The sequence below is a fragment of the Ischnura elegans genome, chromosome 4 (assembly GCF_921293095.1).
Source record: "Ischnura elegans chromosome 4, ioIscEleg1.1, whole genome shotgun sequence".
Classification (NCBI taxonomy): Eukaryota; Metazoa; Arthropoda; class Insecta; order Odonata; family Coenagrionidae; genus Ischnura; species Ischnura elegans.
The window spans coordinates 115,477,906-115,504,203 of record NC_060249.1 but is presented as its reverse complement, the minus strand read 5'-3'; the positions used below and the strand labels follow the sequence as shown (position 1 = coordinate 115,504,203).

At 40.8% G+C, this 26,298-nt stretch overlaps 1 protein-coding gene across 1 annotated transcript in view; it reads right to left on the bottom strand.

The window, feature by feature from the left end:
- The window catches only part of LOC124157932 (putative ferric-chelate reductase 1 homolog), a 123,802-nt gene extending 98,893 nt beyond the window's left edge, over positions 1-24,909 (bottom strand). The window contains exon 1 of the mRNA XM_046533031.1: positions 24,026-24,909. The gene's annotated coding sequence lies outside the window, so the exon portion shown is untranslated. The remainder of the gene's footprint in view (positions 1-24,025) is intronic.
- Positions 24,910-26,298: the final 1,389 nt, after the last annotated feature.

The window sequence follows — 26,298 nt, the reverse complement described above, 5'->3', positions numbered from 1 at the left end:
ACCAACGTCACAAGCACATGCCCATACGACGAGCACGATTTTATTACGTCACGATATTACGACATTTATTCGAGGAACAAACAGTTCTTCCTCATCCTCGACGCATCGTGAAGCCAGTACAGCTGTCGGAAGAGAACGAGGAATGATTCAAAGGTTGTTTTTTTTAATATAGGAAGGAAGTCATGACGAACACCCAGGTATGGGAAGTCCTAAAATTTTGAATGTTTCCAGACGCGATGTCGTGAGGAGGTAAATGAAATGTAAACTCCGACAGAAATAGAATAGTCCGCTGTCGCAACGGTTCGTTCTATGAGCGGGCACGAACACCTCTCAGCCCCGTGTACGGATCGGAAAGCTCAAACTCCTCATATCTCCGATGAAAAACCACTGCCAACACAGCAAATGGACGCATAAACCCTAAACAATTAGAAGTAGGCATTTCAATGTCAAGATTGAGGGACACAGGACTATAAAAGTAATGGGACTATAAAAATAGTGTTTAAAAATAATAGGACTAAAAATAGTGTTTAAAAATAATAGGACTATGAAAATAATGTTTCGTTCACTAGCAGGTTGTGATACACATGGTTTACTGGGACAACTTCCGTATATTTATTTGGGAACAGAAAAAGAAATCAACGAAAAAGAATATGAAAATTGTTACTTGTCACAAAAAATAGCAAGCAACGACAAAAAAGATATAACAATAAAAATAAAAATTATCTACTTAGTAAATAACATTCTGTAAGCAATTGCTAAGAAAAATCTCCGATCCTTGCTCTCAATGATTAATTTTTAAACTTCTGCTAACACAAAACAAGTCGGACAAAAGCGCATAAAAATAATGTTTCGTTCACTAGCAGGTTGTGGTACACATGGTTTACTGGGACAACTTCTGTGTGCGGCTGCGGTAATAAATGTAATGAACGAGAAGGAGGACTCCGTTACCATGGCACCGAAACAAATGTAATTGCGTTCAAGCGACCTATTATTTGCCATTGATATCACTCGTCACAAGGTCTGAATCAAGAGTAAAGGCGAGAAAATGTGCAAAAACTTGAAAGAACCTTCCTCAATGATCTTGATGAGAGAAAAAAATTCCTTATCTTTCCAGGTGACAAGACGAGAGCGGTCCCGAAAGGGATAGCAACAGGGGGGGGGATGGAAGGAGAGAGGCGGTTGTCCCAGAAGGAGCGATTCATCTCGGATGGTGGGAAATGGTGGAGTTCCCACGGAAATAATATCTGGGTCAAGAAAACACAGAAAAAAAGAACAACATCAAAAGGCAACTTAGAACTTATGGAGTTTTCGCAGGCCGCTGTCAGCTGAAAAATTCTAACCTTTTTCAAGGGATTCCGAACGAAATATTATCACATTCGATGACAATTCGTGATAATCATTGAAAATTAGAAGTCAGGTATTATTTTTCTTATAGCCATGCTACGGTTAATTTGCTCTAGATCACACCCATGGAAGAGATAGTTCAGCTACTTAAGTGATATCTGATAATAAACGTAACAGCCACTGTCTCTACTTTTGTGATGATAAACTTATCCCTAAAAGGTTACTTAACGCATTCGGAATAAGTATTGGATTGTCTAAGAGATAAATACTTGCAACGTCGCAAAATTTTATTTCCAGATGTCACCCGCACCATGATCTAAAAAAACATTTTTTTCCAGTTCGTTTTCCCCACACGCTTTCAAGCCAATCATATTTTAAGTTTCAATCGTGAACGATTTTACGCTAGCTTGTGAATGAAGAGCATACGAAGGATCAAAAGAACGCTGTAACCCATGATCATTGGCGGATTTCGGGGCGCAAGTTTTAAGACGATAAGAAAAATAGACAAAATTTTTTATACTGCTATCTTTACACCCGTTATGTTTTGTGCATTACGAAGCCTCAAACATTTAATTTCATATTAATAACTTTTATATTAACATAAAGAGCATATTTCATACACTAACTGTTGTACGTTGTTTTAAATCTCAAGTATGAGAAGATCGTTTTCCTGTCAGACCCTTGACACCCCCCCAGCAAAAATCTTAGGTCCGCCCCTGACCATTATAGGTGATAAGACTAAATTTAAAGAGTGGGAAAAATGAGAAAATGGATGGAATATTTCACAATCATTACTTAGAACTGAATGTATCCACAAAGTATAGTGCGAGGCACCTCTGGGGTATTTGGCAGTGGGTGACCAATCGTAAGCATGCAAGAGATCCCACCATGCACGCCACTGTGTCATAAAAATATTTTGCATAATAACAAAATATCCATCAACATGCATGCAAAGGGAAAACTTGCAAACGGTTATTAATTCCTATATTAAATCCATGCTAGGTTATAAGAAAATAATAAAAAAATCAAGTGAGTCGTTCTAGCAAATGATGCCATTAATTTTATTAGTCGAGACGCCGTTTTAATATCCTTAGTAGTGGGAGGAAAGAAGGCCATTCAAAATCACTGATTTGTAGTCTATTTCCTTTATTTTTTCTCGTGATCACGTCCACCATAGTACGGCAGTACACGAAGGATATTTTTCACGTCTTCGGAGAAAAAAATCATCTCAGAAATAAGTCTATACAGAATCTAGGCACAAGTATCAACCGATTTTTGGGTTTAAAAACAAATTACACTTACCTACTCTTCATAATTTCCAATTTTGAGCATAAATTTAGAATTACTGAAAAAATGTGGTCTTCGGGAATAGCGATTTCAAATTGTAGCACCAATTTTATTCAGAAGAGCAATAGAAGCGCTTCCAAGACGTCAACATCGACGAGATAGGGAGCAAAAATTACGGTGCTCTGGTAATCTCGATGTATTCTGTCCGAATCGCCTGGGACCCGATTATGGATGTCACCCGCCGATGTTTTTATCGTAACAGTTCGTCCCTTATTACAGTTACACTTCTCGTGACATTGGTACTTGACATTGAAATTAAACTATCTAAAATTACTGGATGATAATTGTGACTGTTTGACCCACATGTAAACTCAATTGATCAACGTCGTTCCCTTCGAACAGAATACTTTATCCAGGCATCGAGTAACGCCGAAATGGCGACACAATAGAGGTCATTCATCAAACTTCACGATTCGATTGATCATTATTTAAAGAGGTTGAGGTGACGAAATCGATTCAAAGCTACGGTTACCAAAGGAATTGAGAAATGAGGGTAGATTTTGTCTCGGGCTGTCGCATGGATGACAGGCGAGGTCATAGAAGTAGGAAAATTCTCCTTCTTCCACCACTATTGAATTCCTTGGTAAGGTTTAAGATTAGTAATTGATTTTTATCTCATTCGATTTTGCGTGGAATGTGAAGATACGAACTCCTTATAAACATTATAAACTACAATAGCAATTGACTAGAATATATTTGGTGAGACTTAAGTAAATAGCGGTCGCTATCAACGATATGAACATAGCGGAAATAAAATAAATAAGACTCTTAAAAACATCGACAAAAAGTCTCTCTGTGAGTAGTAATGGATATTTAGCATTAGTTAAGTGAGACATTGCATGGTTACCACTGAATTAATTTTCGATCGACGCCTTTCGTTGCTACAATAACATTCTCCAGTGTCACAACAAAGCTTCTGCTTGTTGTAACAACAAAATACAATCTGAGAAAAAAAAAAATCGTTGAAATATTGCAATGATTCATTAAAGGTATATGTAAAAATCATTGATCCGAAGACTTCCATTTTTTAAACTGGCAAGGAGGCCTCATGTGTCTTCCTCTGAAGGTTACAGATCAAAATAAGAGAACACTAATTTTCATATTCGATAAATTATGTTATATATGTCATGACTAAAACTTTTATTTTTGAACGTGGAAGGTGGTGCACAACGTATTTCATCCGTATTTTTTTAATTACTTTCACAACAGTTAAAAGAAAAAAAAAGAGGTCTCAAGAAGCGTTTTGGAGCGAGGCGAGATTTACAACCATTCCTTTACAGTTAACATGCCCTAAAGAGAGATAATTTGGACGGGATGAAGCTTAATTCCTCCTCCTCGCTTTATGAATTCACTCACATTTGAAGTGATCGCTGGAAGAAGAATGACATTAGTTACCTTTTACGGACGGTACACCGTAGATAATTCGCCGTACAGATGCCGAAAAAAAGAGTATGCCCAGCGAGTATAACGGTTATCAATAATTAATCCTTAAAAAAAATTATACGCCCACGCTAATTCCATGTACCTATAGCCCATAAAACTGACTAATTCGCCTAATCTGCCTTAAATGAAGAAAACGACACGAATAAAATTACAATAGTAACTTTCACCAGAGGCTACGAGAGATGAAGTAACGATTACGATCAAGTGACAGATGAAGTTACTGAGAGATACGATAAATTCGAACCTAAAGGCCGTTTTACATGGGGCACGAACTTGCACAATCTGACGTACGTACAAAGGCGCAGTCAAATTTGCGTCGTGTAAAGCGGTGAATTGGTAGAATACATGCGAGAATGCGCGGACGTGAGATGACAAAATAGCCCCTGTTCTAATTTCGCCCATGCATTCGCGCAATTCCACGCCATTTGGGAAATTTATGCAGTTCTACCCTGCGCAATTCCGTTCCCCATGTAAAACGGCCTTAATCATTTAAGTTCCATAAAAATCCATTATTTAAAATAACAAAATATGTTTTTAGGCTTAAATTGATGCGTAGATTCCAAAAACATTCCTATGAAACCAATATCTCCATTAGTTTCTGAGATATAAGTTTAGTCTGGGATGTTAAATAATACCAATTCTCGCTCCCTTCTCGTCCATAGGGGCAAGTGAGTCCCTTTACATAATAACACTAATTTTGTGAAAAATAAAGGACAAATACGGAGTTTTTCGTACTAATTCCACAGGCTAAGTACACAGAGGATGAGGCGAAAGTCCTGTTGTAATTGACCTTTTCGTTGATTTGTAATTAAATATAAAATTTCCACTTCGTAAACAGCATTTCAAGTGAAAGTTCTTAACAATGTGAAAAAAATATCTAAAAGATATCGCAAGAAGAATTTAAAACTAGAAGCCAATAGCTTATTATTCAATAGAAGCAATTCTTTCAATCACACACCTCATTTCATTTCGAGAGAATTTCAAAATTTTGGAACATAAATATCCCTTTGACCTTAAAGGATGAAGTACACTTTACTTGCAATTCCCAAGTACAGTGGCGCAGCGAGGGGGGGGGGTTTGGGGGATAAAAACCACCCCCAGAGCTCAGAAATGTTTAAAAGGTAAATCCATTTTACTTAATTGGATTAATGTTACTTACAGAATAGTGTAAATATTAATAAAATATCCCCCCGAAAGCCGTTAAACTCACCATTTTGAAACCTTTATCTTGAAAATTTTCTAAACTAGTAACACCGCACCTCCTGCTTACCCTGGCGGGTATTCCACACCCCCAGACACCCCAGTATTAGTTGTGCCTAAACCCCCCCCCCCCCCCCAGCCTTAATTCCTAGCTGCGCCCCTGCCCAAGTACACTACAGAGTACTTGAGAATGACCAAACGGTCGAAAAGCGTGTTGGGATACGCATTAATCTTTTGGAAAAGTGTCATCTCTTTTTCGAAAACTCGAAGACCTGAACCACCTGCCTCGTTGAAGAATCGTTCCAATCGCAATCAACAATCGTTCCAATTCGCTGTGCCGGGGTCACCTGTGCCCTTGTCCTTGGTCACAGCTCTCTATTTCACGCATGCGCAGTGGAGCGGTGCAATGAATCGCCGAGGACAATGATCAAACAGCTCGAAAGCCAATCGTCCATGAGTTGAGCAGCCGTGGAGGTCGCCTTCGCCCATCGTGCTGATCCGATGATTAACTCAGTTGGGAGCATACCCATCCATGAATTACCTATCCCTGCGGATACACACAATACCTTCCGAAAAATTAAAAATAATTAAGTATGATTTAATTATTTCCTGGCGAATCATTAGCGTGGAATCTCAACAACGTTTTAAATCGTTGAATATAACCACCGTTTCAACGGACGACTCGTCCATCGTCTTCAGAGTGAATGAGTGAACCTAATTGTTGCGACTGTTTATAGTTACCTACATCTCGACATTTTTTATATAAAACGGTTTGAAACTGTGGAATTCCCGAGAACACTTCACTTTGGCAACGATTAATTTATCTTACCCGAGAGAAGGTAATTTAATGCATTCACCGAGAAAGTGTTAAATCTTACACGTAGCTACTTGAATTAACATAGCAGACAAATGGAAGTGAAAACCTTTCGTCGATATAGGCGCGATTTAAATTTATCAGAAAAATGACGTTCCACTGATGGAAACTAGATTTTTCGGTCGATTATTTGGTCAAATCCGTTACTGGAATAATAAATTCCAAGATTTTTAAATGATCGATTTTTCAATGCCTTTCTTGTGGCGTTAAATTTGGAAGCATTTTCCACAAACTTGCAATATTCGCAGCACGAATTTCATGAAACGTAGGGTACTATATTTTCCGTCTGATTTTTTCTGTTATCTCGGAATACCGACGCATCGAAGCAATTCCGAGGAATCGACGATTTGCAATTTCTCCGAGTAAAACGGGCTTTACAAGCAAACGCAAGCATTCGATGCAATTTCCCAAAAAAAGTAACGAATGAGAAATACGGAAAGTCTATAGCTATCTACATACGGTCTACGTGGAAAGAAAAGCAGAACGGCACACCATGAAATTTGAACAAAAATGACATTTCCTTCACGTCTCCGCGGTCGCTTCTCCTTGCAAGAAATAGTTTCTGCCTAGAGGTCCCCTTTCACCGTCGAGGTTGGCAAATCGCGCATTCTTTCCCGCAAGCGGCAAGGTCGAATTCCCGTCGTCCACAATCTCTCGCTCGCTCACTCATCAGGATCCAACGCCAAAAATTCCCCAACTCCCAGCACATCAGTGGCGCAAGACCTCGACCGAAGAGCGTAATGCCACTCTGGTAGGGTTTCCGGCCTGCAACTATAACCGCAGCAATTCCGGCATACAACGTGCGTCATCTGATGTGTGCCCGCCACTGGCTTAAATATCCCAAAAGACTCCCCGAAGGCGTCTGAAAACCCCATATGGAACGCCCTCCCTCATTAACCAACCGCTTACACGACTGCGAACTCCGGGTAGAAAGTGCGAAAGCCACCGAAGCCATTTGAAACATCTTTCATACGTGGCATCAATCATTAAACTTATGTAACCTAGAGGCGCAGCTAGGGGGGGTTTGGGGCAACCCCCCTCCCCCTCAGAGCTCAGAGATTTTTTAAAATTTTAGTCTATTTTACATAATTGCATTAATATCACTTGTAGAATAGTGTAAGGATTAATAAAATATCCCCCAGAAGGCCCTAAAACTCAGCATTTTGAACCATTTATCTTAATTTTTTTTGGAGGGGGACCCCTGCACCTCCCGCTCACCCTGGCGGGTACGTGCAATACCCCCAGAATTAATTGCGCCTGTATAGCCTTAATTCCTAGCTGCGCCCCTGATTTAACCTAATCACTGTAATCGCTTACTCGACCACGGTTGATAGGTCCAAACATAAACTCATTACGTAAAGCAGAGCAAAAAAGTAGCAATCGGTGTTCACAAGATACAGGAGAGTATAGAGGTTTCGTCTATATTCCAAGCCTCAACATTTTCCTGCTAGCCAATGAGACGCACTCTCAATAATGCCTATCTTTATCAAGAGAATGAGCCTTTCCAAACAAAAAAAAGCTAACCAAAAACATCCAGAATGTCTAAATAGAATGACGCTGCAGCCTTATTCAAAAACGTCAAAATCGCAATAGAAAATGAGAATTGTTATTCAATTTTCAAACTGTATATATTGTACTAACAGTATCCTGAAAATCACCATTAGGACGGTTTCTATCTCACCTTTGTGTATTATTACTGATAAATAACAGTAGAAAAATAAATAAAAGCCGGCGACTGGAAAGAGAACTTTATATTCATAACTTCATAAATATATTCCTCTTTATAAAACGCAAAATCATTAAGGAACGTAGCTTGGAAGGTATCTTGTATATTATTTGACTTTCAAAGTTATTCCACGATTAGTTATGAAGTGTAAAAATTCTATCATTACTGTGCGCATAGTTTAAAAAAATGAAAAATATATTTTTGACAACGTAATGTGACATGATACAGCGTAATGACAGACATGAGATAAGGCAAGAAAAAATATGTTTCCTTTTAATGGATATGTACCCAATGCGTCCATTCTTTGGCGAGTCTCGGTATACATTACAGAAAGCACACACCGATGAGGGGTAGCATAGGGATGAACAACTAAATATATCGATACTCAGGAAAAAAATTGATGGTGTACAGCAATAGGTTAGAAAATAAAACCAAGAGACGAGTAAATTGCCACAAATAAAAAAAATTGTCTGATGACACGAACTATTCAAAGTCGATATATAGATTAAAACCACGCGGCCACATTTCCTTCCAAGGCCGATTGGCTTTTATTTTTCAAGGGAAGAAAGTCGGCCGTGAGTCGAGCGTCTCGTTATGGGCAAAAAGAGTCGATTCGTATGGACATTTTCGACTCGCGGCCTATAAGGAGAGAGTCATCCGATCCTCAACTCCGTCATACTGGCCACTCCACCTCCAGTCCTTTCTCTCCTCGAACGCACTTCCTTATACATGAACGAGTCGACATATTTGCCTTCCTCTCTCTCTCTCTCTCTCTCTCTCTCTCTCTCTTTGTCACATACGAAGGAACTACATAAAGGGGCCCCCATTCCATCACATATCAGGTTGATTTCTGTAACCACTTCGATTGCTGTTCAGTCGGTTTTCAACAGATTTCAAACCGTGAACATGAGTGTAGAATGATCATTTTTTCCCCAATAATTTGCAGTAGAGTTAGTTTTTTTCTTTCTCTTGAACTCAATTTTTAACGTCGATTAGTGTCTTGGTGTCTAGATATTTAAGAATTAAATGCAATTTTTTCGCAAAAGTTTCGGTGTATTTTTTTACCTTCGTCATGGCCATGAATGAATAGGATCACGTTATTTAAATAAACAAAAGATCGTAGCACATTTCCACAAGAATTTTTAATGCGTACAACGCGTTTCGGCTCACTGAGCCTGGTCTTGTACCAGATGATGGCTCAGTGAGCCGAAACGCGTTGTACGCATTTTTGTGGAAAAGTGCTACGATCTTTTATTTATTTAAATATGTCTAACTTCCACCAATTGAAGCCTGAATCTGTTGAACTTATTAGGATCACGTTAATTTAAAACATAAAGGCAAGAAAGGATATTTCTAGGTTTTTACAATTATATAATAAAAAGAAAAATGATTAATGTATAAATTAAATAAAACTGAGACAAGAATTTTCACGTTCATACTGATTTTTGCAATTACGAAGAATAGCATTGAAAAGTTTCGGAATTAATAAATAACACCATCACGAATGTAAATATTGGGTCAAAGCCCCCTCATTACAGCATATTTCTCCGTGAATTTTTTGCCTATCAGCGACGCGAGTGGCCACTTTAGTAAGCCCATTCAAACGCGCGGTTGGTGACAATAAATTGAGGCTGATTTTTGGAGCCTCTCTTGTAATAATCATGGTCATACAATCCCCATCCTCCCCCCCTCAAAGAAGTCACCGGCCTCCCCCCCCCCCCTGCCCGCTTGAGCTCTCACGTCACCGCCGCGAAAGAAGCACGCCGGCTCTGCGTCGGCGCGTAAAACAAAACCGGTTGCCCCGAGGGACGAGTGTCGAGCGAAATTTCGCCGAGCGTCTCGGCCACCACGCCTCCCTCCAACGCCTCAGGGCGACGGCCACCGAGCGCACGAGTGTCAAAGCCTGGAAAGGACGCGTCATCCTAATTATGACGTAGGAATGAAGCAATCAGGGGCGCAGCTAGGAATAGGGTAGTTTCCTTCATCAAAGATAACGAAAGGCATTGATGGCGATTCGTTACCCACCATTAGTGTATTCATAATATGCTAATTATTTGGTTTTAGAAATACCGGTTTAGACGAATGGCAAGGGTCAAATTTATCCTCATTTGAAAAAGGGCAGATTGGCGCCCATGCGATTCCACTCCACGTGACGTCACAAGGACCTAGTTTCTATACGAGTAGATAGGAGTTATACATCATCTGAGGTTACCAATGCATGCATGGGGCACAGAGCTCAGGGAAACGTGTCTTAATAATCACCTATTAAAACTGGCTAAGGTCGGAAAGTTTTCTTCGTTTGATAAGGTATTGATAATCCTTATTTAAGCCAAGCGCTACCAGCTAGCAGGGTACTCTGCTACCTGCTAGCATCCTGCGTCGTATCAGCACTCGGAGTCTCGCTCAAAGGTCAGCTTACTCGCGGCAGCGGGAACCAGAACGACGTCACACGTGAGTTTTCCCGGCAATCATACTTACCCGTCGCGTTTTCGCGCGCTTGAAAATTTTCACTTTTCATTTAATCGCGAAAAATAGATATCGTAATTTAAAAATCTAAAAGCGTGAAATACGTACTCCAGGATTAATAATCTTTCGATTTAGGCAATAAAAAAATAATAGGAAACCATCCTATTAAGTTTTTTTCTATTATCACTTATTTTATTCATTGATATTAGGTTGATTTCTGATGCCACTTCGGTTGCTGTTTGGTTGGTTTTCAACGGATTTCACAGCGTGGCTGAGTGTAGCACGATCCATTTTTTCCCCAATATTTTGCAGTAGAGTTTGTGTTTTTTTCTTTCTCTTGAACTCGACTTTTAACATCGATTGGTCTTAGAGTATAGATCTTTACGAATTAAATGCAATTCTTTTTGCAAACGTTTCGGTTTATGTATACCTTATTCATGGCCATGAATGAGCCACCCACCAGGTTTTAATACCCACCAGGTTAAAGGTAGGTGCGAGATTAATGAATTGCGGAATTTTTAGATAAATGGTTCAAAATGGTGAGTTTTACGGCATTCTGAGGGATATTTCATTAATCGATTAATTAAAGGATCCTTACACTATTAGTAATATCAATCCAATTAAGTCAAATGGATTACACTTAAACATTCCTCTGAGCTCTGGGGGGGGGGGGGGTTATCCCCCAAAACCCCCCCCCTCGCTGCGTCACTAGAAGTAAGAGCAATTTATTATGAAGTGGACTGATAGCTGAAATCAATAGAGTACAGCTCAGGGAGGTCAGATTCATGATGAGTTGTTACGATAAAAAAATGCAACGTTTCCATTATGTTAAGCGAGTAAGGATGTTTTAATACCTTCCAGTGGGCAGAAAACCAGTTGATGACGATGTTATTTTATTCCCTTACACAGCCGTAAATCCAGAGACACAAATACCATGACCCCAGTGTAAGGCTTGCATAATCATTCATATTCATGGCCAAACTGAGAATTGATTACGGGCATCCAAATCTCAACCGCTATCATTAATATTATCGGACGAAGTTAACCATACTTTAAGAACGCCAATATACTACGGTAGATCAGATAGATTTGTAATGTCGTTTTATCCGCAATCGATAAGAAATACAACGGGAGGATTTTGACTTAGAAATAGGTTAGTTGACTTTGAATGTGGCTTACTAACTTATTTATTCTTTAATACATGTTTCTGAATTCTCCCATCAATTCTAACAACATGAACGCCAAGTTCCAGCTTCATAGGCACATTGCCTTCATAAGTAGGATATAAATGAATCCAATAGCTTACATGTCACCAGAGAGAAGTCACATACATGTAGCGTGAGTATATGTTGCGTAGTTCATGTTCGTGGTAATAAATTTTTAATCCTCTGGTGCATGCTAGTGATGGTTAACTCCCCGCCAAACACCACTGTAAGTACCTTTCAGGGTAATACGTAGGTGTAGACGAAGATAAAGGGTCCTTTTGAGCACAGGGGAAAAGCGATGAGGAGAAAGTCACCCACACGACAAACTCTCCCGCGCCGTCAAAGGAGCATCGCCGAGCGCGAACTCCAGAGCGCTATCTAAATATGTAGAATGCTGCATCTGATCTGATCCAATGCGAAGCGAAGCGAACGAGTGGCGACCTTCAATTCTTTTAAAGGTTCGAGCAGGGAGTGGCACGAGGGTAAATCTTGGCTCACCGCAGCGAGAGAAGGGAAAAATTACTCTCAGACTCTCTTTTAATTCCTAGAGAAGCATTCCACACCAGCTTCTCCTGTTATTTCAAAGCGAGAAAAGTGGACGAGAATTGCATTGACAAGGCGAGAATGCGGCTCTATTAGCCATTGCTTCCGATCAATTCTCCGAAGTGAAAGGACAGCTGGAAATTGTTTGGTCATTGAAATGATTGTCGGCCGATTAAAAAAAATAGCTCTGATGAGGCGAGTCATTGACAAATACTGCCCAACGGAAAGTCTATAGATGGTGATTTCACCAAAGGCCTTCCACTACCCCCCAATGCAGCGTGATTTGCGCGGGAACGAGGAAATACAGTTCTAAGTTACCACGAAACTACCGATAGTAAATATCACCAAATATCTGGAATTCTTATCTCTTCAAGTTAACATTTTTTCCATCTGAACGAACCTACCGCAGCACCATGCAACTAACATGATTCGACTTCAATTAAAGGTTAAATATGCTGTTTACTTAAGAATTAGTCTTTTGAGAAATCAAATTCATATTTTTATCGTGTTGATTAGGAAAAATGGAACATTACTAAAGTTTTTTTCTAACAAGGGGAATACACGACCTTCGCATCGCCGATCGAGCTCAAATTTTGCGACTCGGTAGTTTATGGGTACAAATATAATATACCGAAGCGAGACGACGCACTTCTCGTAAAATTCCGAGAAAAAAGCATTTAAAAATCGAAAAAAATGAAGGTACGCTATATAAACTGTTTTGAACGCCTTTGTTAAACAATTGGGTGACAGCCCAGTGGATACGGTGACCGACTGTGGAGGTGAAGGTAGCGAGATCGATGCTCGCTCAGGGAATTTATTTTTGTGTTAATTTTTAAGGGTTTTATTGTTTAAATTTTTAAAGTTCGTTTTCTTATCTTCGTTACTACTATGGAATATATTTTTAAAAGAGCTTTTTTTAAATATTTAAATCAGGAATGGATCAGCTTGGGATTAGGAACTGAGGATGAAGGGTGGATAGAAACCCGGCGTCGGCATTAGCCTGCTCTTAACGAAAGGCGCCAAGGGGACCACGGCTTAACGTCCCATCCGACGGACGGTGTACTGCACAACTAGTGTAATCCACATTACACGCAGGGATTGAATTTAGGAATGCCCCTTAATTCTTTACCGAGATTTGGATGTGGAAGGCCAGTACACTGACTCACCACTCCAGTTAATCCTGTATTTGCAATTTTCAGGATGGAACTCATCATAAAGACATGTAAAGCAAAGTGATTTGCGGCACCACGAACAAGCAGAAAAGGCGTTTTTTCCACAACTGCAACGACTGTCCATAATTTTTGAAAGAAAACACACGTCATTTACGGGAAAACTGACGACAAATATTTATGAGACCTTTTTAGAAAATTTGTTGTGGAAAAAACGCCTTTTCTGCTTGTTCGTGGTGCCGCAAATCACTTTGCTTTACATGTCTTTATGATGAGTTCCATCCTGAAAATTGCAAATACAGGATTAACTGGAGTGGTGAGTCAGTGTACTGGCCTTCCACATCCAAATCTCGGTAAAGAATTAAGGGGCATTCCTAAATTCAATCCCTGCGTGTAATGTGGATTACACTAGTTGTGCAGTACACCGTCCGTCGGATGGGACGTTAAGCCGTGGTCCCCTTGGCGCCTTTCGTTAAGAGCAGGCTAATGCCGACGCCGGGTTTCTATCCACCCTTCATCCTCAGTTCCTAATCCCAAGCTGATCCATTCCTGATTTAAATATTTAAAAAAAGCTCTTTTAAAAATATATTCCATAGTAGTAACGAAGATAAGAAAACGAACTTTAAAAATTTAAACAATAAAACCCTTAAAAATTAACACAAAAATAAATTCCCTGAGCGAGCATCGATCTCGCTACCTTCACCTCCACAGTCGGTCACCGTATCCACTGGGCTGTCACCCAATTGTTTAACAAAGGCGTTCAAAACAGTTTATATAGCGTACCTTCATTTTTTTCGATTTTTAAATGCTTTTTTCTCGGAATTTTACGAGAAGTGCGTCGTCTCGCTTCGGTATATTATATTTGTACCCATAAACTACCGAGTCGCAAAATTTGAGCTCGATCGGCGATGCGAAGGTCGTGTATTCCCCTTGTAAGTGACCCACATATTCCATCACAAATCAAGGTCTCGACAAGTATCACCTTAAGAACCTGCATATGAATTTGGATTTTCAAAAATTTAGGACAGGGAGCTTAGTATTTCGCGGTTATTCGATGAATTACATTTATAAGATCGTATCCGATATTTTCGTGACATTGACATATAATCGTTCCTCGGAAAGATTACCTTCAGCGCTATGCAAGCATAACAATGAGGAAATGATATCCGAGTCCATGGAGCGATGAGTGTGAAAGCGATAACAATTTTTGGTAAGCGTACTTAATCCTGAATATATTGCCGGTTTTCTGGGGATATTTCACCTTGGGGAGAATAGTTTCGCACGATGTGCACACGGAAAAAAAAGATTTGATTAAAACTATCGAACTGGCGTGATAGGGAGTATTTTTGTTAAATATACTTAAACTTTGATGCAAATTATTAAGCACTTGATTTATTTTACCAAACGCTAGCGTGAGCTCTTGATATATTTCATCAAACATTTTGGTATTGCATAATTTGGTCAATTGTACGGAAGAGTTTCGTAAAAATAACCGAATTAATTCAATACGATTCTGAGTTTGATAACTTTTATCGAAGTTATGATTAATTTTACGAAGGTGATTGCTTGTTTGGTAAAAATTATCAAACTCTACATTGCTATACAAATTTTGTTTGATAGAATTTACCAAGTGTTTCGTAATCTATCGAACGGTCTATCGTTCCTCTTATGTTTATACCAATGCACATTTGCAGTTGAAAGATTCTTAAACAGGCCTTACATAAAAGATAAGTTGGTAGAAATGATTTTGTTTTCATTATTTGTGATGGCGATAACGTTTTAATTTTGTTTACGTTCATTTTTCTGTTTTTTCCTGCTTTAAATTGCAATACTACCCGTTAGCTGGTGAATCAAAGACATTGATTGAATCGCATATTATCATAGATATTAAAGCTGTAAGGAGATGTTTGTGTATTTCGACACATTAAAACTTTAATTAGAGGTATTCCTGAGGTATAATCATTCGCGATCATGTTTAATAACATGTGATAAAAGCCGTGATACTAGACCCAATCCATGCTAAGGATATCACCCAACACGTTAAAGCCATCTCCACATCGATGTAATAAGCCTGCAAATAAAGTTTTCTTGCGCATCTGCACTAGATATTCATATGGAGTAACTACGTAATGCAATTGTGTGCATCAAGTATTCCTCATAAGCATACAAAGCGAAACTGTAGTCACACCTTATTCACATTTCAAAACAAAGGTTAAATACTTACAATAATAATATATTATAGCGTTTAAGTTAGCATTTATTATGACAACCGATTTAGACTAGTTGTTAGAGTCCGTTGTTACCACGCGGAAGGCCCACGTTCAATGCTTCATGCAGGCTTGTTATTTTTCCACTTTTTTTTTTGTCTTTTTTTGCAGAAACTTACGCCAAACTCCTAATTTTATTATTTTCAATCATAATAGTGTTTTCTGGGTTGAAAATCTTTCACATGTGCACGCTACGTCGATTTTATTACCCTTTCGATTTTGATAGTTTTTATCGAACTGCTGTAGCCATTTCGGTAACAATTACCAAATCAGTTTGATAGAATTTATCAAACTGGTTTGGTAATAATTACTGAATTTTTTAATGTGCCATATGAACCCAAAAGTTTGATAAATTTCATCAGAATTCGATTGTTCTAACTAAACTTTTTTTTCCGTGCACGATTAACGCATAATTGAGGCTCAAATTCTCCCACATCCTTGGAAATTAACAGGAATTTTCAATGGATTCTACCACGCGTCACTTTTCGAAACAAAAATAAATATTACCAATGTACTGTACAATATTTTTTACCCATTGGCTCTAGGTTACCACACCCGCCAAAAAGATGACCATAACCATAGCGGTGATGACCACAATTACTCCAAAAAAAGTTAATGCTGCATATTTCAATAAAGTAGAAGTAAATGTATGAAGAAATGAGAAGGATATCCGATATTAGGGTTATATATAAACCTTCCTCAAACCAATCCGACGATTCAGACAATTCTGATGACGAACGTCACAGTGACAAAAATTACTCAGCTTTAAAGGTTTTGCTGTTTGAAAGATATTCCTCAAAAGACTACGTCCACCAACGACGGTTCCTCAGGTTTACCAGCAGGCTGAGTGCATAGGCGACATGAAAAGCAACTCAGAGACCTTCAGCCATATAGTACTCTCCGGGAAAACACCGAACCCAATCTAATCCCACGCTTTAAAAAATAGTAGTTTAATTTTGGCTGTTATCAGGGTTAGTGTGCGAGGTTTCCGAACGTATCGTGGGGAAATTACACGTGAGATATTTTTGGCACAGTCTTGAATAAGCTAGGATCTGACAAGAGTGTTGTGGGAAGATTTTCGGAAGAGAAAAAAAAGAGGTGCTGTTTCGCACTCGTCCGGCCACACCTTGAATTTTGCAGCGAGCGTATGAGATCTATCGCAAGCAGACTTAATCCGTGTATGTAATAAAATAGAAAAGAAAACTGCGCGATTAGCCAAAAAGCTACTACGGGCGTATTGAAAGCGTTGCACAGATGTTAAACGAATTGGGCTGGGAGCCGCTACAGATTCGGATACTGTGCGCTAGGCTTAGATTGCTGGAGCAATTGAGAAGAGACTATTTCAGAGCGACACGGAGAACATCATAGTAGAACAACTATATTTCCAGATCTGACAGAAAGGAAAAATTAAAAGTGATTTTTGTGGAACGGATGAATATGATAATGCATATTTGCCACAATAAGGGAATTGAATAAATTCCACGCAGAACTTAATTAAATGCAGGGGAGGATCCAGGATTTCTTGCTGGGAGTGAGCACAAGCAAGGCCGCATCCAGGATTTTTTTCTGGGGGGCACAAGGATACCTCGCAATACAAAACGAACGCAATGATAATGGGACCGTATTAAAAATCTTGCATATTTGTAAGGGTCTGGGGAGGGACGGCACGTGCCCCTGACACACGCTTATGCGGCTTACGGCTAAGTATTTAGTTGTCAACCTAGCCACTTTTCATCAATCATGCTCCTCACCGCCAATGCCATCGGGTATTGGTTAGCTCTCTCAGGAATACAGCAATTAGCCAAAGCCACGTGACATTTTTCTCGCTCCAATAGATTAACAAAAGACTGCCCGTGGAGCGTACATTAGCGAGAGGGCGGAGAGCTAGCATAAGAAAGCGGTGAGGAGATAGCGTCCTCGGCAGCGGCCTTGGCGACAAAGCGCAAACACTTTCTCCTCATTCTTTTCCCCTCCTTCCTCCACCTGCTGGTTAACTAACCTCTGCCTTCGCTCAAACGCTCCCCGGGGTAAATGGGTCGCCTACGTCTGGATTCGCGAACCGAGGAGGGGTTGTTCACTGCGGTCTCGTTGAAACTACACGCGTGACGGGCGATACATGATTATGGTGTTCTGGGGGAACTGGCGACCTCCGAGGCAGGCACGAACTGCGAACACTCATCACGTCAGGGGTGCCATCTTAAAGTGCCTTTGAGAGAGCGGGACTTTTCAATTTTGTTGCTTTGTCGTGGCCGTTTCCAGTCGGACAGTTGGTTTACACTGGGAGCATTGGCTATCGTTGGTCAACACTGGCAGCCGCAAGAAACTTGGAGGCTGCGCACTAGGATTAAATAGCTTCAGCAATTTATAATGGATCTTTCAGCGCGACACGTAGAACATCACTTACTTCCAAGTCTGAGAGTAAGGATAAATCGTGAGATATTGACTTCAAAAAATGGTAGGCGTGACTTCGTAAGAGCATTTCCTTTTTATTTGTTAATTGCCAGTGTCCTTACACCCCATGCCATACGCCTAATGAGGCGGCTTGAGGGGTGGTATGCAGGAGTATTTTGGTATCCTGCCACCTAAGTTAAGCACAAGCAGAAAGAATTATTGCTACTAAGGTCAAATGGAGGGTATTCCGGCGGCTGAATTAGATTTTAATGGATGTCTGCACCCGACATCAGTAGGTACTAATAATTGCGAGCACAAATATTAATATTTCATATTTAAAATAATATATTTTCCTCCTATCGAAAAACGTTTAACCCCCATAAATTCTATATTTTATTCTCTTCCTCTCCTATATTTATTTTTTCTATTCCTCTATTTTCATATATTTCTTTTTTTCCGCTCTCCAGATCCCACATCACAATGACCAGGAACCCATCAATACCCTCCCCATTCCTTCGGCACGAAATTCAGCACCGTTCATTGATGAAGCCTACATCATACGATAATACCTAAAAGACAACACATTCAATCGCGACGGTAAAATTTCAAACCAAATTTAATAGGAAGCATACCGCAGATAGAGAGCATCCCATGAGCGTCATGCTTATGATACAATCTGCTGAAGGGTTAAGGGTTATGTATAGCCTTAAGTTAGAAGAAATTAAAAGAAAATGTACATTAATTTAAAGAATTTTTATCGCCCATTTATTCGGCAGAAGAAATACAGAGAAGGACCGCACTATCATTCTAGAAACGGCATGTCCTACGAAGCTTGCTATGGAAATTTTAACGACCGCATGCACAGCCGGCCGGCGCGCCGCAGACGATCGCACAATATATCTATGCTTTGCATTCCCATGGGCTCTGCTGTGATTGAAGTGTAAATATCTCGGTTTACGCACATTAATGGCCTCCATTCTAAATTACCACATAACTATAATGTTAAAGAGAATATCATAGTCTACTACTCTGTAGTGTACGTATGGCGATTGCAGCTATTACGTCATGTACCTACCGAGGCGATAATAAATGAAAGAGAACCTTTTGACAGCATTGAAAATTTCCAAAGCATAGTATTACCACAAAAGGTAAAACGTTGGTACGGAGAATTTCAAAACAGAATACGTGATCGCGCAAGTTACAAATTTCATACACTCAAACGTTTCGGAGGTTTCGGCCAGTTCTTATGATTTGATTTCATCCCACTGTTGTTTTTTCTTATACGAATAGATGAGTTAAGCTGAGAATCGTAAATATAGGCCGAACCTACTTAGCAGATTCGGAGAGGACGTTTGCAGACGATATGAAAAGTATATTTCACCTACCGTCGTATTGTGGTATAAGATATCAAGACAGGAAGATAAAAATAACATACTGCACAACAGAGAGATTTAAGACGTCGATCTACCCCAGGACTATCAGGGATAGTAACAAATGTGCCATTAATGTATTTAATCGCTGCACTGCGCTAACTTGATTAGATTTGTCTTTTTTTCATTTTCTGGTTTTGGTTTGCCGGTTCATGTTTTCCTTTACGAGATCTTACTAAGTTTGTACAGCTGCAAGAATATTATTCCACTCAGTAATTTTGTATTTTTGAAATGGTTGGTGTCAACTTGTATGGATCAATGCATGATCGGTGAGAGCTCACACCGCCTGCCGGCATGTGCGTGTGTTATGGCCTTTCATTTCGATGTCCACGAAAACGTATTGATAAGATCCCTAACGAATGCTGCATGTTGGTGAATACTCAACCCATGCCAAACACCATTGAGGTCGATCGCAGGGGTTTTCATCTACATCCACATAATATCCTGCGAGCCACCTATAGGGTGTTTGCACAGGCAGTGTCGCAGCGAGGGGGTGGGGGATTTGGGGGATAAACCCCACCCCCCGAGTTCAGAGAAATTTGAAGTTTAATCCCCTTTACTTATTTGGATCAGTATTACTTATAGAATAGTGGTAGGTTTTATCAAAGATCCCTTAGAAATCCAAAAACTCGCCATTTTGAACCATTTTTCTTCAATTTTTTCTGGAGGAAGGCACCCGCAACTCCTGCTTACCCTGGTGGGTATGCAATACCGCCACTCCCGTAAGTATTAGTTGCGCCTAAAAACCCCCTCTAGCCTTAATTCCTAGCTGCGCCTCTTTGCACAAGGGTAATCTATCACCAGCATGCCGCAGTGGCATTACGTGGATGTAGATGCGAATGGATGGATGACTACATCGGAGAAACCCGAGGGACGGAAGGAAGGTCCGGAAGAATCGGAACGGAATGCTAATGCGACCATCAGGGGACGAATGGTTCGTCCTCCGGCGCGCACGTAATGGTGCGTGGCCGTCACGGAGAAGGTCGAAAGAGACGGGCTATTGCGCGCAAGGACTTTTTCCCGAAGTTCCCGGACAGGAAAACAAGACTCGATCAGAACGAGCAGTGTTATTTTCGTAGAAAAAATACGAATGGGTGATCGATGCCATTAAAAAAAAGAATCGGATGCTAGGTGGGTGGTCGAGGAAAGTGGCGCAGCGAGGGGGATTAAACCCCCCCCCCCCAAGAGCTCAGAATTTTTAAAAAGTTCAATCCATTTGACTTAATTGGATTCATATTACTAATAGAATAGTGTAAGTATTAAAAAAATATCCCTCAGAAAGCCGTAAAATTCACCATTTTGAACCGTTTATCTTGAAATTCCGCAATTTATTAATCTCGCACCTACCGCTTATCCTGGTGGTTATTCCATACTCCCACACACCCCGGTATTTGTTTTACCTAAACCCCCCCCAGCCTTAATTCGTAGCTGCGCCCCTGGTCGAGGACGTGGATGAGGGGGCTGGGAAGTTCGTCTACACTTCATCAGATCCACGGAATAGTTATATCCCATCGGTCAAATGGCTAATAGCACCAACCACAAGCATTCTTCCACTAATCATTCGGTTATGGTGGTACAATAAAAGATCGAGATAGACTCCCAGCTCGAATTTGCATCACTATCTCAAACTATTAACTTGAGGCCGACAGTTCGTAATATTCAAATAGCCCAGCAACAAAACAATGAACAAAAAATAGCTTATTAGTACATGGTGTATCTTATTGCTTTGCGCGGGCAGTTCAGTTCATCGCACGAACCGACAAATGAATGCTATGTGATAATCAGTTATCCACCGATTTCATACCATCACATGGCCGACCAGAGGCGATACAAAAGGCACTGAACAAGGAAAAAATTGCCGTAAACTAATTCTTGACAACTGATTAGTGCAGTCAATTCAGGAGCAATGTCAATGAATCTTTGAGAATAAACTTCCAAATCTCTCGACCATAAAAATAATTCACTATTAGACGATGGCATGGATACCAATAACTGAAATTTCCCCGAATTAGCCTTCGATTGAGTAGACCGAAGACGTGTTGAAAAAAATACCAAGTGTTACGTTTATCGATAAGATTTTCATTTCAGAATAAATTCTTAGAGAGAATGTCACGATTATTTGAAATTAGTAGGAACGGAAGGTATATAGACAGCATACTAGTCGTCGTATTGACAACTGTGATGTCAGATACTAAGAAATAAGATTTGTCAAACTTAAATCCAATCAGTATTGCTGCAGCTCGATTCTGTAAATGTGATATGGCCGTCACAAGCGGATTTCGTCAATGTATTCACGGCTTTGACGCTGGAGCGATTCTGAAACTTTTTAGTGACGTCACTCTCACAGCCGCGTCCGTGAAAGTATTCACGCCCAAGAGGGCCCGTGGTAGCTTCGTCGCGGCAATGCGCTCTAATTTTTCATTATGAATTTACGCTGTGATTGATAATTAATAGCACATTATTCATTAATTACGATGGTGGCTATTTCATATTGTCACTTCCCATAAGTAATATGTATTAAAAACAAATAAAAGAAATGCGTAAAGTTAAATTTACATTCGCGTCCTATTTAAATTGATTGGCCTTCATTGCGATTGAAGTTGGTGGGAAGTTAAACCTTGCGCTGAGGGTTTGACAATTATCTTATATTTGTGCATCTTCTAGAATGTACAAGTAAAATACTCACAACTTAATGTTCATAATAATTTGGAGTAGAACCAATGGTAAAAGTATTGTGCGGTACTGAATGTTAACAGATTTATTTAATATTTGTTTCGTAAGTTCAAGCCTTCGATTTGTTTTTATTAACGAGAATGGAGGCTCTTTACATACCTCCGCTACTTTTGCATGAGCATCAATGTCGACGGAGGCAATAGATGCACATACTTCGGCGGCAGATACGCGATATCAACAATCCCTGCGAGACGTGAGATTGGCGATGGATCACTGAGTTCACACCACGATTAATTCGTAGACGATTGGATGGCTTGCCGGGGCATACTTTAGTACGTTAAGATAAACATTGATCATCTATTCCATCTCTTCCATGCATTATTGCTGCCGTTCAGTAACACGACCAACATGATTCGTTTTTCTGTTGACACAATAGAAATACTAAGACATGTAAACATCTCGCCCTCTAGCAGAAACTGTTAATAATCTACTCGTATTCGCGCCATAAACATTTTCATCAGTATAAATCGTGAATAGTGGCATGTGCTTGCACAATCAGACACATATATGTATACGCACCACAGCGCATTTAAAATTATGTACTGAAATGATGAGAGCTCAAACGCATACGAGAATGAACCATTATTAAATAATAAAATAACACTTGTTATCATTCCGCGTAAGCATTAGCTCCATACTATGAGGAAATAAGAGCTAATTGTGCAATTACGAGCCCGCTACGTGATAACTGACTTCGATACGCAGCACTTGACAACATATAAAAGAGGTAATATACAGTTTATAGCTACAAACTAATTAAGCAACCGTAAATTATCATTAATAAGTACTTTTAAAAGAAAAGACCTCACTCAAAATTGAGTAAAGAAGTATTATTTACTTTGGGAGTGAATATTCCACGGCATTGTATATGTTTCTCTATGGTAACTGAAGTTGCAGTTGGCCGCTGAAGTAAGTTTGTATCGGAGATTCTGATTCGTTCCTCGCGTCCGCACAGCTACCAACATAAGAAACTTAAGTGATCGTTCGCAATCCGTCAAACATCTCACGACACAGGCTTACAGGATCGCTTGAACGTCTTTCACGGTGAGAGGCGTGAGAACTCCGCTGTGGTTCGAACCACGCGAAGCACAGGTATGACATTTACAGAATCGAGCTGCTGTAAGTTGGCGGAGTAAAAAGAGTCCAGGCATGAAAACTCAAACAATACAAAGTTTTTTTATCATGAAAACATCCTTACGCGCTCGTAATGCCAAGACGGTAAAAAGAGGAAAATGGTTTGATCGTACACGACTGGAGATGCATCTAATTGATTAGAATAGTTTTTATCGTGACATAAATGGATTGTATCGTATAAAAGAAATCGCATAGTGTAGAAACTGAGTTTTTCGCGGCGTATGCTCTGCAGTAATATTTCTCGGGTTTCCCACCGGGTGTCGTATCGGGTTGTAGTTCCCAACTAAGGGAACTACAACCCGGTGGGAAACCCGAGAAATATTCCTGCAAATCGCATGGGTCCGCAGTTATTGCCATTACATCCTGGCACACTAATTGCAAACCAATTAATCACATAACTTCCCAAAATTGAGACTAAAAAGCCGGTCACTAGGATACAACGGATTGGATGTCATAAGGAAGTCAACCACCTACGTTGAAATCTATTGATACAAGAGTTCGCATCGTATAAGATATGGTACGGGTAAATGCAAGTACTAGCTTCATGTAAGTACGGACCGGGAAACATTTTACTCACAAACTTTAGGCAGAGACCCGCCTAACATTCGCACCACAAGGGTACAGGGCGGCGGTAGTCACACGAAAGTTGAAGACGTTGATATCACATTATACTTACAATAATTAAAACACAAATTACGCGCACGCAACCGTGGTGCGAGGGACAATGGAGGAGCAATGACGAAATGCACTCACCGAAATCCCAGAACGAAATTCCGCGCCGAGGAAGGGAACCGAACTGCAAGGCGTTGCGCTGGCACGGCGGGTCGAGGGTTGATGGCGCCACTAGACGGACACACCTCCAAACACAAACCGACCTGCGTCCCTGGTCCGACGGCTACCTTCTTCGTCTTCTTCTTCCTCCTCTTTGTAACCTCGAGCCGGGCGGGCGAGGGGAGAACAGGTGGAAAGGGGGTGGGGTCTCCACGGGGCAGAAGAAGCGACTCGTCGGGACGCAACTCAAAACAACACACGGGCGAGAGAGAAAAGTAAAGGATGAACACCAGACGAAAACTCCGACGAGAGGAACAGACGGTTGCCTTTTGATGGAAGAGTATAATACGTTCTAAAAGAGTATATCCTCCGAAAGGCGTCTGATAACTCAAAAAGCCTCGATAGATGTGGCACGAAAATATTCCAAAGTCTTACATAGAGGTAGGAGATGCAGGAAAATATTCACAAGGCACACACCACGAGAAGTACAACTATTGTTCAGTTTTCTTCAACAAAAAAACACAGGGGCACATAAGTAGCTGACAGTCCAATTTGACTGGGCCTCCTAATGATGTTCTATCGGCTGAAATACCGTTTCTGGAAGCAACTTAGGCGATGAAGCACCTTGAAGTGGAATAGACCAAACTTTTTTTCCAGCTAAAAAATAAAAAAAACACACGAGAGAGCGTGTTTATTTCACAGAGTTAGGACGGACGTGGCGTACTAAGACCCGTGCACGCCAAGGCAAGCAGCAGGCGAAGCCAAGAGTTGCTTCGGTGGGAAAGCGCGCCCACTCCTGGGAACAACGAAAGCGAAATGCCGAAGAGAGCGCAGACGACTGGATCCCCGTCGACTGTGCTGCGGTGACTGGCTACGCGGTGAGGTGTCGGGAAATACGGGGCTGACCTCCTCTCCCTCCCCTACACGCCTCCCCCTCCCCTCGCCCCCCTTCAGATCTTACATCGGCGTCCACCCTCCCTCCTCCAATTCCTCCTCCTCATCGCCCTCTCTCTCCGCAAGGAGAAGAAGAGGGGAAGGGGTATAAGACGGAGTCGCGTTGAATGGGCATCGGCGCGGAGCATACGAACGTAAGGTACATGAAAACCAGGGGCAGTGGCGCAGCGAGGGGGGGGGGGTTTGGGGGATAAAACCCCCCCCAGAGCTCAGACAATTTTTTAAGTTTAATCTATTTTATTTATATGTATTAGTATTACTAATAGAATAGTGTAAGGATTAATAAAATATCCCTCAGAGACCGTAAAACTCACAATTTTTAAACATTTATCTTAATTTTTTTCTGGCGGAGGGCCCTCGCACCTCCCGATTACCCTGGCGGGTATGCCATACACCCAGACACCCCAGTATTACTAGTTTAGTAGTTGCGCTTGAAACGCCCCCTAGCCTTAATTCCTGGCTACGCCCCTGACCAGGGGTTCCCAAACTGAGGGACGTGAGCGAAAACCCAGATAAAAAAATAAGTCTCTACAAAGTAAATTAAATCCTTACATTTATTTAACTAGTTTAATGTTATTCTTCGATAAAAAAAAGCACGAGAGACCAATTCGACTGGGGCAGTCAGCGAAGTCCGCGGTAGCCGAACACGCAGCGCTGAGCCACACAAACGACCTTAAAGAAGCAGAAATTGTTGCCAAAGTAAAAGGTTTTAAACGGAGACTCGTCAGAGAAGCCATAGAAATATCTAAAGAGGAGAACAGTGGAAGGTTACACGGGATTTCCACCGGGTCACGTTCTCCAACTCCATCTCGGCCGACGTTTCGATGGGCGAGTTGTCCATCGTCTTCAGGGCATTAAAAATTCCTGAAGACGATGGACAACTCGCCCATCGAAACGTCGGCCGAGATGGAGTTGGAGAACCTGACCCGGTGGAAATCCCGTGTAACCTTCCACAATTCTATACGCCGGGAAAGCCTACGATCATTCTTCAGGAGAAGAACAATTTCAACAGGGACGCCGGCCTTAAAATTAGCCGTACTTGGCAACCTGTAATCAGCAAAAGCAGTCAACAACCTACTCCTCCAAATTCCCGCTCCCCTCCTCCCACCACCTGAGACGGATACCTATATATATATATATGAATTTAAATTCCCACCTCTTCGGAATCCCTTGAGAAAGCAACCACCATCGGTCGGGAAACGTTGGGGCCACCTAAAAATTGACGCGGCGACATATCCCAAAAGTTTTTATTCAACGTAGTGTTACTAATGTAATGTTAATACCGTTTCTCAAAAATAGTG